This window comes from Myotis lucifugus, unplaced genomic scaffold (genome assembly GCF_000147115.1).
Source record: "Myotis lucifugus unplaced genomic scaffold, Myoluc2.0 scaffold_269, whole genome shotgun sequence".
Lineage (NCBI taxonomy): Eukaryota > Metazoa > Chordata > Mammalia > Chiroptera > Vespertilionidae > Myotis > Myotis lucifugus.
In genome coordinates, this window is record NW_005871317.1 from 361,450 (window position 1) to 375,216 (window position 13,767).

The window sequence follows — 13,767 nt, forward strand, 5'->3', positions numbered from 1 at the left end:
TAGGGGCTGGGAGGAGAGGGGAAAGGAGGGAGGGGAATGGGAGATAACTGTATTACTATCAACAGTGGGGGGTGTGTGTGTGTGCACGCACATGCACGCAAGAGGCATCAATGATTCTCTCTCATCACTGATGTTTCTATCTCTCTCTCCCTCTCCCTTCCTCTCTGAAATCAATAATATATATGTATATATATATATATATATATATATATATATATATATACACATATATATATATATATATTTTTAAAAACCACACACACAAAACACTGTGAGCAAGAGCCATAACCTGCTCGCACAGAAACCTTTGCTCTGCTCTCTCCACTCTCGGGTCCCAGGATGCGGAGAGGACAGGAAGGTGGCTGACGGGCACAGGCTCCTAAACAAGGTGAAGGCTTCCTCCACAAAACCAGGAGCGGGGAGATGCCGACGAGAGCTGAACGGCTCAGTCGCTGCACAGCACACACGGTGCCTCCCTCGGACAGCTCCCCACCGACCGCAGCACCCCCAGAGCCCGTTCAGGAAAACCGGGAAATGCGCGTCCTCACCTAGGAGAGCCCAGCCTCCGGAGTGAACCCGGGGAGGGGGCCAGCTTCCAGGCACATTAATTTCCTTGAGATTTTGTCTTTTTTCTTTTTAAATCACGACCTTGCCCTTTGATAAAAGGCTAGTGATCTGTTGTTTGCTCGTTTCACTTTGTTTTAAAATTTAAAGGCTGGTTTTACCAGAACTTTTTTTTTTTTAAAGCAACATAGGAAAAGAAGTTGTGACCAAAGCCATAAATCATGGAGAAAAACCACATTAGAGACGAGTCAGTCCACGCTGATCCCGCTGTAGAACTGAGGCCAAAGGGGAGGCAACTGGCCCACCGTTACCCAGAGCAGTTTGAAACTCTCAGCATCCGAACCAGGGGACGAGCGGAGACCGATATACCGCAGTGCACGCATTCGCATTCGACAGCCCCGCTTTCAAAAGGGCCTGAGCCAGCGGTTCTCAACCTGTGGGGCGCGACCCCTTTGGGGGTCGAATGACCCTTTCACAGGGGTCGCCTAAGACCATCGGAAAACACATCTATAATTACATATTGTTTTTGTGATGAATCACTAGGCTTTCATTATGTTCAATTTGTAACAATGAAAATACACCCTGCATATCAGATATTTACATGACGATTCATAACAGTAGCAACATTGCAGTGATGAAGTAGCCACGAAAATAATTTTATGGTCGGGGGTCACCGCAACATGAGGGACTGTATTAAAGGGCCGCGGCCTTAGGAAGGTTGAGAACCGCTGGCCCGAGCGATGGCTGCTACACCCCTCGGCCGTCCGATCTCTTAGCTGGAAAAACAAGTAAGAAAATGCCCCGCGGTTTAGTGAATGTTGCCACCTTGTGGCTTTCGCGTTAAATCACCCAACCTGTTCCCATACTGCCCGTGGGCCGCGGCTCGCCCCCTACCCCCAAGGGCCCCCAAGTCCCAGGTGGGCTTTCAGATGTTGCCCAGGTACAGTCATGAGCAGGTGAGATACATCACAGCGTCAGTGGGCGTAGCGAGAATGAACTTGGGACTCAATGACAGCGTCGCCGGAAACCAGAAGAACAAGAGCACTCGACTGCAGACCCAGCTCTCCTTCTGCCCTCATTAGACACCTCCACCCAGGCCCGGCCGGCGTGGCTCCGTGGCTGAGCATCGACCTAGGAACCAGGAGGTCAGGATTCGGTTCCCGGTCAGGGCACATGCCCGGGTTGTGGGCTTGACCCCCAGTGGGGGACTTGCAGGAGGCAGCCGATCCATGATTCTCTCTCATCATGGATATTTCTCTCTCTCTCTCTCTCTCTTCCTTCCTATAATAAAATAAATAAGAAAGAAAGAAATCTCCACCCAGTTCCTGGCACACTGAAGGTGCATAACGAAAAGGAATGAGGGAATAATTAGGGTTTAGACGACTTGGTATAAAAGCAAAGAGGGGGGAAAAAATAAGTTAGGCCTCTGATATCCGATTGGCTTGGGCTAAACCCTGAATCGACAGAGGACTTTTCCCGCAGGGCTTCTATTTTTAATATCTGTGAATGAACAGCGTGTTCTCTACGAGGCTCTCGGCAGGAGAGCCGTGAATGAACAGCGTGTTCTCTACGAGGCTCTCAGCAGGAGAGCCCTCCCTCCCCCAGGCCTGCAGTCCAATCAAGGAGCAAAGGAGCAGCCCAGATGGAAGGGCTCCAAAACCGCAGCAGACAAGTGGCCGGGACGCGCCCTGGCTTTTGTCCTTCGCGGGAGCCGCGTCTCCTATCTGTCCTTCTCGCGCTGCCCCCGTCCCCTCCCTGGGACTTTAGTGAGGCCCCCGAGACACCTCAGAGGTTGACGTTGTAGAAATTATTTCACAGAGAATGAAATCAAATGACTTTTTTTTTTTTTAATGATCCCTTTCCCCCTTTGCAGGGCTTAGGACTGCTCGTTGGCACACCGCGTCCCTGCCTGACCACCGGACAAAGGGTTTTTTAACGCAGGCACCCACGGCAGGTGTCAATTCCTACAGGCAGACGGCACCGAAGAAACGTTATTTTGGAAAACTAGAAGCTTCAGGATGCTGATTATTCTCTTGTCTCTATTTTAAGCCAGGACACAGTCTATAAATTATAAATGACTACCTTGCTACAAGATAATGGAACAATAAAAAACCAGACATTAGCTTGGAGAAGTTAAACACCCCAGGGCCAAGATCAAAGTAATTCCAAATCCTCCCTAACTCACAGCCCCGGCCAGGCTGGGCTACAGCACGGCCAGGCACCATGGCACCACGGCACCACGGCACCACCACGGCACGAAGGGGCTGCCAATGGGATGCGCGGGCATCTGAAGGAAGCTGCAAAGGGAATGACGAGGGACTGTCCTGACTTGGGAGTTTAAATTCTCAAGCATGATGCCGCATTAATGCAATTTTCTTGTATTCCTTCCTCCTTCTTTGTCTTTAAAATACAGAACTATCCCTGTTGAATGCAGAGCCGATGTCTTTGTTCCCAGGGAGCTGGCGATAAAGTGAGGAGAGGGGGCGAAAAATTCTCACACTGATTCAAAATGCCCTGCTTGGATTTTTAACTTAGGGCCCTAGCTGGTCTGGCTCAGTGGATAGAGCGTCGGTCCGTGGACTGAAGGGTCCCGGGTTCGATTCTGGTCAAGGGCACACGCCCGGGTTGCAGGCTCGATCCCCAGATGTTTCTACGTCTCTTTTCCTCTCCCTTCCTCTCTGAAATCAATAAAAATATAAAAATAAAAAAAAAAGAATCCGAGAATGTCCGAGTTGGAAATAAGCCTACTTACTGGGTCTACCTACTACAGATCCACCCCCTTTTTGTATAAATAAGGAAACTGAGTCACAGATCCTGCTAACGTAGACCCTAACCGGTTTGGCTCAGTGGATAGAGCGTCGGCCTGCGGACTCACGGGTCCCAGGTTCGATTCCAGTCAAGGGCGTGTACCTTGGTTGTGGACACATCCCCAGTGGGGAGTGTGCAGGAGGCAGCTGATTGGTTTCTCTCTCGTCGATGTTTCTAACTCTCTATCCCTCTCCCTTCCTCTCTGTAAAAAAATCAATAAAATGTGTTTAAAAAAAAGAATTTGTTCTTTTAGGTTAACTCTCACCACCAACATGATGTCTACCGACCCGAGGATCCCTGTCCAACATGCCCTCCCCAAGACGCGTGAGGCTGGCTCGGTCCTCCTAACTCGGGGCTCCACTTTTTACAAACAAGAACCATGTATCGCAGTGGCTCCGAGTGGTTCTCGGGACGCCCTGTACAGGGGGGTCTTGGGCTGCGAATGGGGCCTCCTTGGTGACAGCCGACTGACATCGTGTTCTCTAACTCTCTATCCCTCTCCCTTCCTCTCTGTGACAACCTTCCTAATGCCGCCACCCTTTAATACAGCTCCTCCTGTTGTGGTGACCCCCGACCATAAAATTATTTTCGTTGCTACTTCATCACTGTCATGTTGCTGCTGTTATGAATCGTCATGTAAATATCTGATATGCAGGATGTATTTTCATTGTTACAAATTGAACGTAATTAAAGAAGCTTCATCAGTGACCCACTGTACCGCGCTGATGCTGTGCCGTAATCAGAACGTCCGAACGTCTCCCTAAGATTGTAGGCACCTCGGAACAGAGCCCCATCTGCCGTGTCTCTATCCCCACCGTGTCCGGCCACGCAGGGACGCACAAGTCACGGCCAACGGCGGCGGTCCGACGGAAGACCCAACTGCTTCCAGAACCCGCGAGGAGCCTTGAAAACTGAAAGCAAAAGATGAACCTCCACCCACCCGCTCCTTCAACTAATGTTTGGTAAACGCCCAATGTGTCCGAGCAAGAGCCGAGGGGCAGGGGCTAAACGGGGAGCAAAAGAGACAGCCTCTGCCCCCACAGACCAGGTCTTGAGCATGAACCAGTCAGGAACCAACAGTCCCCTCCCTCGCCCCACGCGTGAAAATCAGCTCCAGGTGTGGCTTTCACGCCAACACCTGTGTGGGTGCCGCCACAGGGACACGGAGCCTGCAGGGACGCCCAATAAGGGACCGTCTGTCTTGGGGGAATGGGAAATGGCATCTAAACTGACTCCCGTCGTGGGAAACAGGAGCCGAGTGGAGGCTGGGTGTGGGGGAGGCAGGAGTGAGCAGGGAAGTGTGTTCCAGGCAGAGGGAACAGCACGTGCAAAGGTCTAGATCAGTGGTTCTCAACCTTCCTAATGCCGCGACCCTTTAATACAGTTCCTCATGTTGTGGTGACCCCCGACCATAAAATTATTTTCGTGGCTACTTCATCACTGTAATGTTGCTGCTGTTATGAATCGTCATGTAAATATCTGATATGCAGGATGTATTTTCACTGTTACAAATTGATCGTAATTAAAGCATAGTGATGAATCACAAAAACAATATGTAATTATAGATGTGTTTTCCGATGGTCTTAGGCGACCCCTGTGAAAGGGTCGTTCGACCCCCAAAGGGGTCGCGACCTACAGGTTGAGAACCGCTGGTCTAGAGGCAAAAAAGCGTAGCTGGTCCTCGTAGGAAGGGGTAGCATTAAGACTGGAGAGTAATGACTGCTGAGCTCCCAAAAGGACCAAGAGGGCCATCTAACGGCACGTCTTTGCGAGCCATCTGACTCGGCCTCTCCCGCGTGCACCTCGGGACATAGAAACCGTCGTCTGCGTGACTGTTTCCTCCTTGTCCCCGAGGAAGGGTCGTATCTAGGACCCTCCCAGCGATACAGGAAAGAAGGTAAATCGTTATAAGAGACAGATGTCCCCGGACATCGGGACTTCATTCTTCCCGGGAACCAGTCCGAAGGGCCTGGGCAGGGGGTGGCTATCTAACGTTGACCGGCATCTCGGTCCCCGTCACGCTGCGACCGTGGGCACGTTACCGGACTTTCTCACGCTTCTCGATGGGGATGATCGACAGATGATCTGAGCAGATTGATCTCAGGACTAAGAGCGCTGATACAATGAAAAGGCCCGAGGTAGAGACCTGCCCACAGGAAATACTCAATAAAGGGTAGTGACTCATCCATCCCGGCCCTGCCTCCACTCCTGATGCTCTCAAGGGGCACCGCTGAAAGCCTCCCAGTCCTCTTTCGCTCCGCGGATGATGGATGACAGATGAGAAAGGGCGCCATCAATTCTCATTGAACGGACCACGCCATCACTCATCTGACAAACATTTATTGAGCAGCCACTACGACCTGGTCGTCGTGCTCAGCACAGGAGATAAATGATGAATTCGGGGCAAGACACTGTCCCTGTTCACGTCTGACAGGGAAGACAGGTAAATGGATAACGCACATGCAACCTGGCAAACGCTAACAGAACAGAGCGCTATGGGAACACAACCCAGGCCTGGGGCGGGGGGCGGGCCTGCGCTGGGGAGCCGCTGTCTGAGCTGGGTCTTAAAAGCCAAGTGGAGGCCGTAACCGGTTTGGCTCTGTGGATAGAGCGTCGGCCTGCAGACTCAAGGGTCCCAGGTTCGATTCCGGTCAAGGGCATGTACCTTGGTTGCGGGCATATCCCCAGTGGGGGGTGTGCAGGAGGCAGCTGATCGATGTTTCTCTCTCTCATCAATGTTTCTAACTCTCTATCCCTCTCCCTTCCTCTCTGTAAAAAAATCAATAAAATATATATTTTTTTTAAAATGACAACTTTCTTTAAAAAAAAAAAAAAAAAGCCAAGTGGGGTAGCTGGTCCTCGGGTGAAGGGGCTAAGAAAGCAGGTGGAGTACCCATACGACTGTCAGCTGATTTCTCAACAGAAACTTTGCAGGCCAGAAGGGAGTGGCAAGAAATATTCAAAGTGATGAATACCAAGAACCTACAACCAAGATTACTTTATCCAGCAAAGCTATCATTCAGAAGTGAAGGTCAGATAAAGAGATTCACAGATAAGAAAGAGCTAAAGGAGTTCATCACCACCAAACCAGTATTATACGAAATGCTGAAAGGTATCCTTTAAGAAGAGGAAGAAGAAGAAAAAGGTTAAAGATACAAACTATGAACAACAAATACACATCTATCAACAAGTGAATCTAAGAATCAAGTGAATAAATAATCTGATGAACAGTATGAACTGGTGATTGCAATAGAATCAGGGACATAGAAAGGGAATGGACTGACTATTCTTGCGGGGGGGAAAGGGGTGTGGGGGATGCGGGAAGAGATTGGACAAAAATCGTGCACCTATGGATGAGGACAGTGGGTGGGGAGTGAAGGCGGAGGGTGGGGTGGGAACTCGGTGGAGGGGAGTTATGGGGGGAAAAAAGAGGAACCAATGTAATAATCTGAACAATAAAGATTTAATTTAAAAAAAAAAAAAAAAAAGAAAGCTTTTGAACCCCGTTCCCCCGGTTTCCCCGGAAAAGCACGTTTTGGTTTGCCCCAGGGTCCGGTAATTTCGCTGGACACGCCTGCCACAAATAGACCACACTCCCGGTTATGAATGAAACGTCCCCTTAAACCCGGGGATGTGCCCATCTTGTCCCCCCCCGGTCCCAAGAGGCCTCAAACTGTTCCACGGGGACGACCACAACAGCTCCTGTTCTCGCCTCAACCCCCGCAGGGGGAAGCTGAGGCGGCAGAGGCTCCTTTCTCGGAAGAAAAAAAGAGAAGGGTGGGGGGAAGCGAGGTGTCCCGCAGGGAGAAGAAAGGCAGGAAGGAGCCCTGACTGGTTTGGCTCAGTGGATAGAGCGTCGGCTTGCGGACTGAAGGGTCCCGGGTTCGATTCCGGTCAAGGGCATGTACCTTGGTTGCGGGCACATCCCCAGTGAGGGGTGTGCAGGAGGCAGCTGATCGATGTTTCTCTCTCATCGATGTTTCTAACTCTCTATCTCTCTCCCTTCCTCTCTGTAAAAAATCAATAAAATATTTTTAAAAAAGAAAGGCAGGAAGGAGCACAGATCTGGACTCCCCGGCACGTGCGCTCCCTCCACTCCGCGGACCTCGAGCCCAAGGTGCCCTTCAAGCGCAGGGGCTCACGGAAGTGAGGCCGGGAAGGCGACGCCCGGTGCTTTGTGGCTGTGCCCTCTATTACGTGAACAGTCCGCAGAGCTATTTCATAGATCTATACTTGTGCCTGCACCAAAGACAGATGCGGATGAACTTTATAAACAGGAGTGAGCGCCGCCAGCTTGTTATTTTTTCTAGGGGCTGAATTTATGAGCTTTATCCGGAGTGAAGTGCTTGTCATTTATCAACCGGGAGTGTTTTAAGTAAACAGCACTGAGCGCTCAGCCTCCGCAGCGGGGCCGTGGCCGGATGCAGCGCTTACCTGCTGCAGGAAGCTCCTGGCACCGACGGCCCACAGGGCTGGTGGGGGGCTACTGACCAGGGAAGCCTGGTGAGTAACACCCATGACAGTCATCTTACCACGGGCCGGTTTAGACTACCATCAGCCCTGGCTGGGGTGGCTCAGTTGGGTTGGAGCGCCGTCCCAGGCACCGAAGGGTCCCAGGTTCGATTCCCGATCAGGGCACACACCCAGGTTGTGTTATGGGAGGCAACCATCAATGTTTCTCTCTCACATCGATATTTCTCTCTCTCTCTCATCAATAAAAAAATATATATATATTTTTAAAGAAAACTCCTTTAAAAAAGTGCGTCAAACAGCTCCCTTACAGATAGAGCAACAGAAGGAACTGTGGTTCAGGACAGGCAACACGTGTTTACCGTTATTCCAGAGACGGAAAACCAAGGGTGGCCGTGGTTTCTCCTCCCAATGTTTACCCCTGACTTTTGCGGTCATGGCTGGCCTACGGGAGCTGATTCACTACAGGAGACTTGAGAACCAAAGATGCTAATGTACCAGACCCAAATACAACTTTTATTTGTCCGTTTTGAAAAAACAAACAAACCAGATGCCAAATACCTCCATATCCAAGATAAACACAATCTAAAGAGTTATTAAAAATGATTTTGCTGTACAGCTAGTGAATAATGAGTCCCATTAAAATATTATTTCATTAAAGAGGATAAAAAAAGTGCGGCAATGCAGGAATAAAACCAGCACTCCCCAACTCAATGTGGTATCACCGTAACCCAGAAACAGGTGCTTGCGTCTTATGAGCTCGCACTACACAACATTGTGCTGTTCCCTATTGCAATGAAAGGAGACACACTCCCAATTAGCCATTATTTCTCACCATGAGGGGCAAGGGGACCCTCCAAATAGAAACAGGATCTTAGCAAAAAAAAAAAAAAAAAAAAAAAAAAAAATCCCATCTCCACTCGCTTGTCCTGTCAATTTCTGTCATAATCAACCATAGCAAGTAATTTTCCTGTCCCCGTCCTCCAACCGTCCCTGTTAGTATGCGAAATCTATTTAAATGACTGGTTTCAAGACCTTCCACCTTGAAATTACTTCCTCCCTCTGTCAACCAATTTCCCGGCCTTGTTCTAACCCCGCCTGCCCCTTCCCGAGGCAGCAAAACGATGCGCTTCCATTTATCCGGAACCAAGCCTTCCTAAGATCCATTTATCTCATCGCTGTCGCCCTCCCCACAAACAACACCAGGCCCATGAGTCGGGGCGCACAGAAAAAGAAGGCGTCTGCCTGTCCCCACGACTCCTGTCCTGCCTCCGGTTCTGCGCATCACACGCTCCTTGAGAGCCAGGGCTGCTTCAAGTCTCCTCGAATCGTGCTGGCGGGCGGCTGACGATGTTGATGATAATGATGATGATGATGACAGCTCGAGGAGGCTCCTGAGCAGAAGAGCCTTCTAAGGAATGATTGCCACGAAGCCGGGGGTTAGGGTGCTCCTCGTTAACATTGTAATTGCCTAAGTGGGCCTGGAGGTATAGCTTTTCCCCCTCTGGTGACACAGACTGGTTTTCTCTCTCTAAAACCACCTTGGCAAGGAATTCTCACTCTCAGAGAATAGACAAGAAATATTTCCACAGGACAAGAGAATCACAGCACTTTGGGAAGTCACAGAAGAGAGGTTTGAAACGCTGGTAAATCTTTCAAAAGAAAATCTATTATAGTTTCGGGGGGTGGGGGGGTGGGGTGCGGCAGGGTTCTTATGTCTGCAGCCCCTGGCGTGTTTCCTGCTGAAATAGAGAGAGGTTGCAGCGGCCGCAGTGAACCCAGAGAAGAGACCTGCGTTCTAAACTCCCTCCCTCCGCCACGCACAAGCCTACACTCTAGGGCAGTGACGGCGAACCTATGACACGCGTGTCAGGGGTGACACGCGGACTCATTTTTTTTTTTGGTTGATTTTTCTTTGTTAAATGGCATTGAAATATATCAAATAAATATCAAAAATCTAAGTCTTTGTTTTGCTATGGTTGCAAAGATCAAAAAATGTCTATATGTGACACGGCACCAGAGTTAAGTTAGGGTTTTTCAAAATGCGGACACGCCGAGCTCAAAAGGTTCGCCATCGCTGAGCTAGGGTGAGCCACGCGGCTCAACTGGGCCTCAGTGTCTTCGCCTGTCAATCTCTTACGCCCCTTGCAATGCCCAGGTTTTATGATGCTATGGAAAAAAAAGATGATGAGGCCTGGCCGGGTGGTTCTGTTGGTTGGAGCATCGTCCTGTACACCTAAAGGTGGCAGGTTTGACTCCCAGTCAGGGCACATACATGGGTTACGGGTTTGAGCCCCAGTCAGGGTGCACACGGGAGGCAACCAATTGGTGTTTTTCTCTCACATCCATGTCTCTCTCTCTCTCTCTTTCTCTCTCTCTTTCTCTCTCTCTCTCTCTCTCTCTCCCTCTGTGTTTCTCTCTCTCCCCCCACCCCTCCTCTCTCTATACATATCCTCGGGTGAGGATTTAAAAAGACGAAGCACTTCAAACCCGGCTGACAGATGACAAAGCAAAAGGAAACAATGCGATTATGGTGCTATAAAAGCAACAATCCCCCCCAAAGCAAAGAAGACAATTTCTGTCCTCGGAATTGAGCTCGCAACATGAGAGCAATCACGGCCTTGTCAAATAGCGATAAAACACCCGAGCCCGCTGTGCGGGGAAAGTCCCTTCACCTCTTTGGGGCTCGGCGTCCACAATCATCACGCGGTCGGTCCTTCAGGATTAACACCATCGGAGCCTGTGAGCCCGAGATGGTTTTGTATAAACCAGGTAGTACCTTTTTCGGTTGCTATAATCATTTCTTTTCATCCCGGATCGCCCCATGCGCTATCTGGAAATCATTTTCAGGGATGTAAATGACACTGAACATTTCATTGGTGTGTGCATTCTCCATTTTCTCCCCTTACGCGGGTTCTGCTATTGCTAACATGTGCCTTTCTCCGAATAATCAAGAGCTGACTGGTGATAATGAACTCTCTAATGTAACAAAAATGATAATTGTAATGCTGCTGAAAAATAGAAGTGTTTCAGCACCAAGTGTGCTAGTGCTATTCGGCATTTATCAGTGATTGCGCTGCTTGAAATACTGAGAATCAAAATTCTGCAGAGCTCCACATAGGAAAGAGGAAATTCAGTGCAGACACAAAGCTAGATTTCACACACCTCATCATGAGGTATAATGAGCAGACTATGAAATACAACCCATGATTAAGTATTATCTAACTAATTAACTCCGCCTGCCCTTCACAAAAGTTGGACTTTGTCTCTTAAAGTGCATCCCTTCAGCCCTAGCTGGTTTGGCTCAGTGGATACAGCGTCGGCCTGCAGACTGAAGGGTCCCGGGTTCGATTCCGGTCAAGGGCACATGCCCAGGGTTGCGGGCTCGATCCCCAGGAGAGGGCGTGCAGGAGGCAGCTGATCAATGATTCTCTCTCATCACTCATGTTTCTATCTTTCCCTCTCCTTTCCTCTCCGAAATCAAAAATATATTTTTAAAAATATATAAATGAATGAATGAATGAATAAATAAATAAATAAATAAATAAAATGCATTCCTTCAAAAAAGTTCCCAGTACAACAGGACCGGAACACAATCCTTTCATGCCAATCAGCTCCTGCAGGACCCAGACCTTGGCCCGGAAAGAAATTTCAAAGTATTCTGTTTCTAGCTTAACCTTTGATTAAGTTTCATGTCATTCATGGTAAGGACACTGACTTGAACAACACCGGCAGGTACAAGTACGAGCGGGTAGGACGGGTAAGGTTTTCTACCGCGGGAGGAGAATGACTGTGGGCTGAAGACTTTTTAAACACATTCATGGGTCTGACTGAATCTCAAATCAACACGAGTAGGCTGCCAGATAAATACACTGTTTGGTGAATTTAAAACCACAGCCCAGTTCAGACCCGTTTAAGTAATTACGCGGGCCTGGCAGTTTTATCTGAAAGTCAAACGATCACAATGACTGAGACCAGGAGACGAACATTGGCAGGACGCACGGGGAGCGGTCAGTGACGGAACTCACCCGCAGGAAGGTTTTGTGAATTTGCCAAAGCCGGGTCCAAATCTGGCAAAGAAGCAAAAAGGAGCTGGGAGAGGCCAAGGGCCCGAGGCCTTTAAGAAAGGATGTGCTCTGACCCCACCTAGTGGTGCTGGAGCGATTCCTAAACTGGGACAAGCACCGTGAGCGACTGGAAGATTTGATTAAAGATTTTTCCCCCCCTGAGTCAGCACTAGTTTGGTAATAAAGTTTTACTTGGTTAAAAAAAAAAAAAAATGTACTAAAACACGTGGATTTAGAATCTAAATTAGACGAAGTACAGGCAGGAGGACGGAAGGCATCGTCCTGAGAAGCCTGGCTAAAAAGATGAGCCGCTCTGAGAAAAGTCAGTTCTGGGTTGTTGTTTTTAAGACCTCAAATGCTGCAACTTCTGAAATTAAAATTAAACAAGCAACCACAATGTGTTCGGACGAGAAAGCAAAACCAGCATGAATAACTGGAGAAGTCACCAAAAACAAAGAAAAGAAAAAATGTTCAAAATGACACATTGGGGACCAAAGAATGGAGAGCAATTAACGATGGCAGAAATAAGAAAAGAACCCTGTGCTCACAGTGGACTCCAAGCTAAATAGAGATCAATGACGTATCACATCATAAAAAAAGATCCTTGAACAGGAATAAGGCGTAAGGTAAAGTTCATCGTAGTTAGACTAATTATAACCTAGAAGGTCTACCATTACAAAGGCTTCCTTCTCCACTGTTCACCAGCACAGCACAACTGCATTCCTCATTCACCCTTGACTCGATCTGCGGCACCCATGCCAGCCACGGGCACTGCTTAAAACCCCCATGGGAGAGCCCAGCAATAAAATAAGGTAGAGTCCATCTTTCTTCTGAAATAAGAAGAAAAGATGCTCGGCCTCATGTAGGCTACTCTTACTACATATTCCCAAGCAACAGAATCACCACCACTGCCCTCCTGGAGTTTACATTCTAGGAGGAAACGTTTATGTGCCTAAATCTCAGGGCATCTAAAATTTCACATCTTGCCCTAGCCAGCTTGGCTCAGGTTTGATTCCATTTAAGGGCACCAAAATAATAATAATAATAATAATAATAGTAAAATTTCGCACCTTACTGAAAATACCAGTTGTCCTTTCTGTTTTCCCCTTTGGAAAGTTCCTTCTGTCACGGACAACTTCGCGTCCACGTGTATGTTGGCATTTAAACCTATCCTAACCCCACTTCGGTCTGTGAAAACCTTTGAGCTATCAACCGACACCAGGAGGAGGCTTTATTTCTCAATATAAGATAGAATCAGCATCTCGCACAACTCAATTCGGAGCAATTTTTCATATCTTCTTCCTGGTAGATTGAGTTATTAGAGTAAAATTCCGGCCTAGATAAGAAATAACAGAACCGTTTAGCCTCCTGGCAAATTACATTCAGCACCCACTCTCTCAAAATGACAAATATCAGGTCTTTCAAGTGGAAAAATCCTCCAAAGCATTGAGCCAACTGTGCAATGCAGCAAGCAGTGCAAGGAAGAGATTTCTCCCCTTCCCCCCCCCATCTCTGCAGCAAAAAAAGTTTGAACTTATTAACATAAGGTGATAGGATTCAATTCCTATGTTAACTACCACTGGCTCTGAAGCTGACTCCTTATTAAAAAAAAAAGACACCTACGTTTGACCTCGAGAAAGCCAAGAATTCCTCAAGAACCATCTCTCTTCTTCTTCTTCTTCTTTTTTTTTCAAATGCATTAGCACGTTGCTCGGTGAATGTATAACATCATAACAGGGCAGGAGAGTAAGACCGATCGCTTCTCCGAAGCGGAGTTCACTCCAGTCATCATAGATCAAACTGCCGTTACTTTCAACAGGACATCAGAACATCATTTACAATCAGGTAAATTTTCACT

The 13,767-nt window shown here is 48.3% G+C and overlaps 1 protein-coding gene across 1 annotated transcript in view; it reads right to left on the minus strand.

Moving 5' to 3' along the window:
* NF2 (neurofibromin 2) overlaps positions 1–13,767 on the minus strand; it is a 63,655-nt gene that overhangs the window by 44,328 nt on the left and 5,560 nt on the right.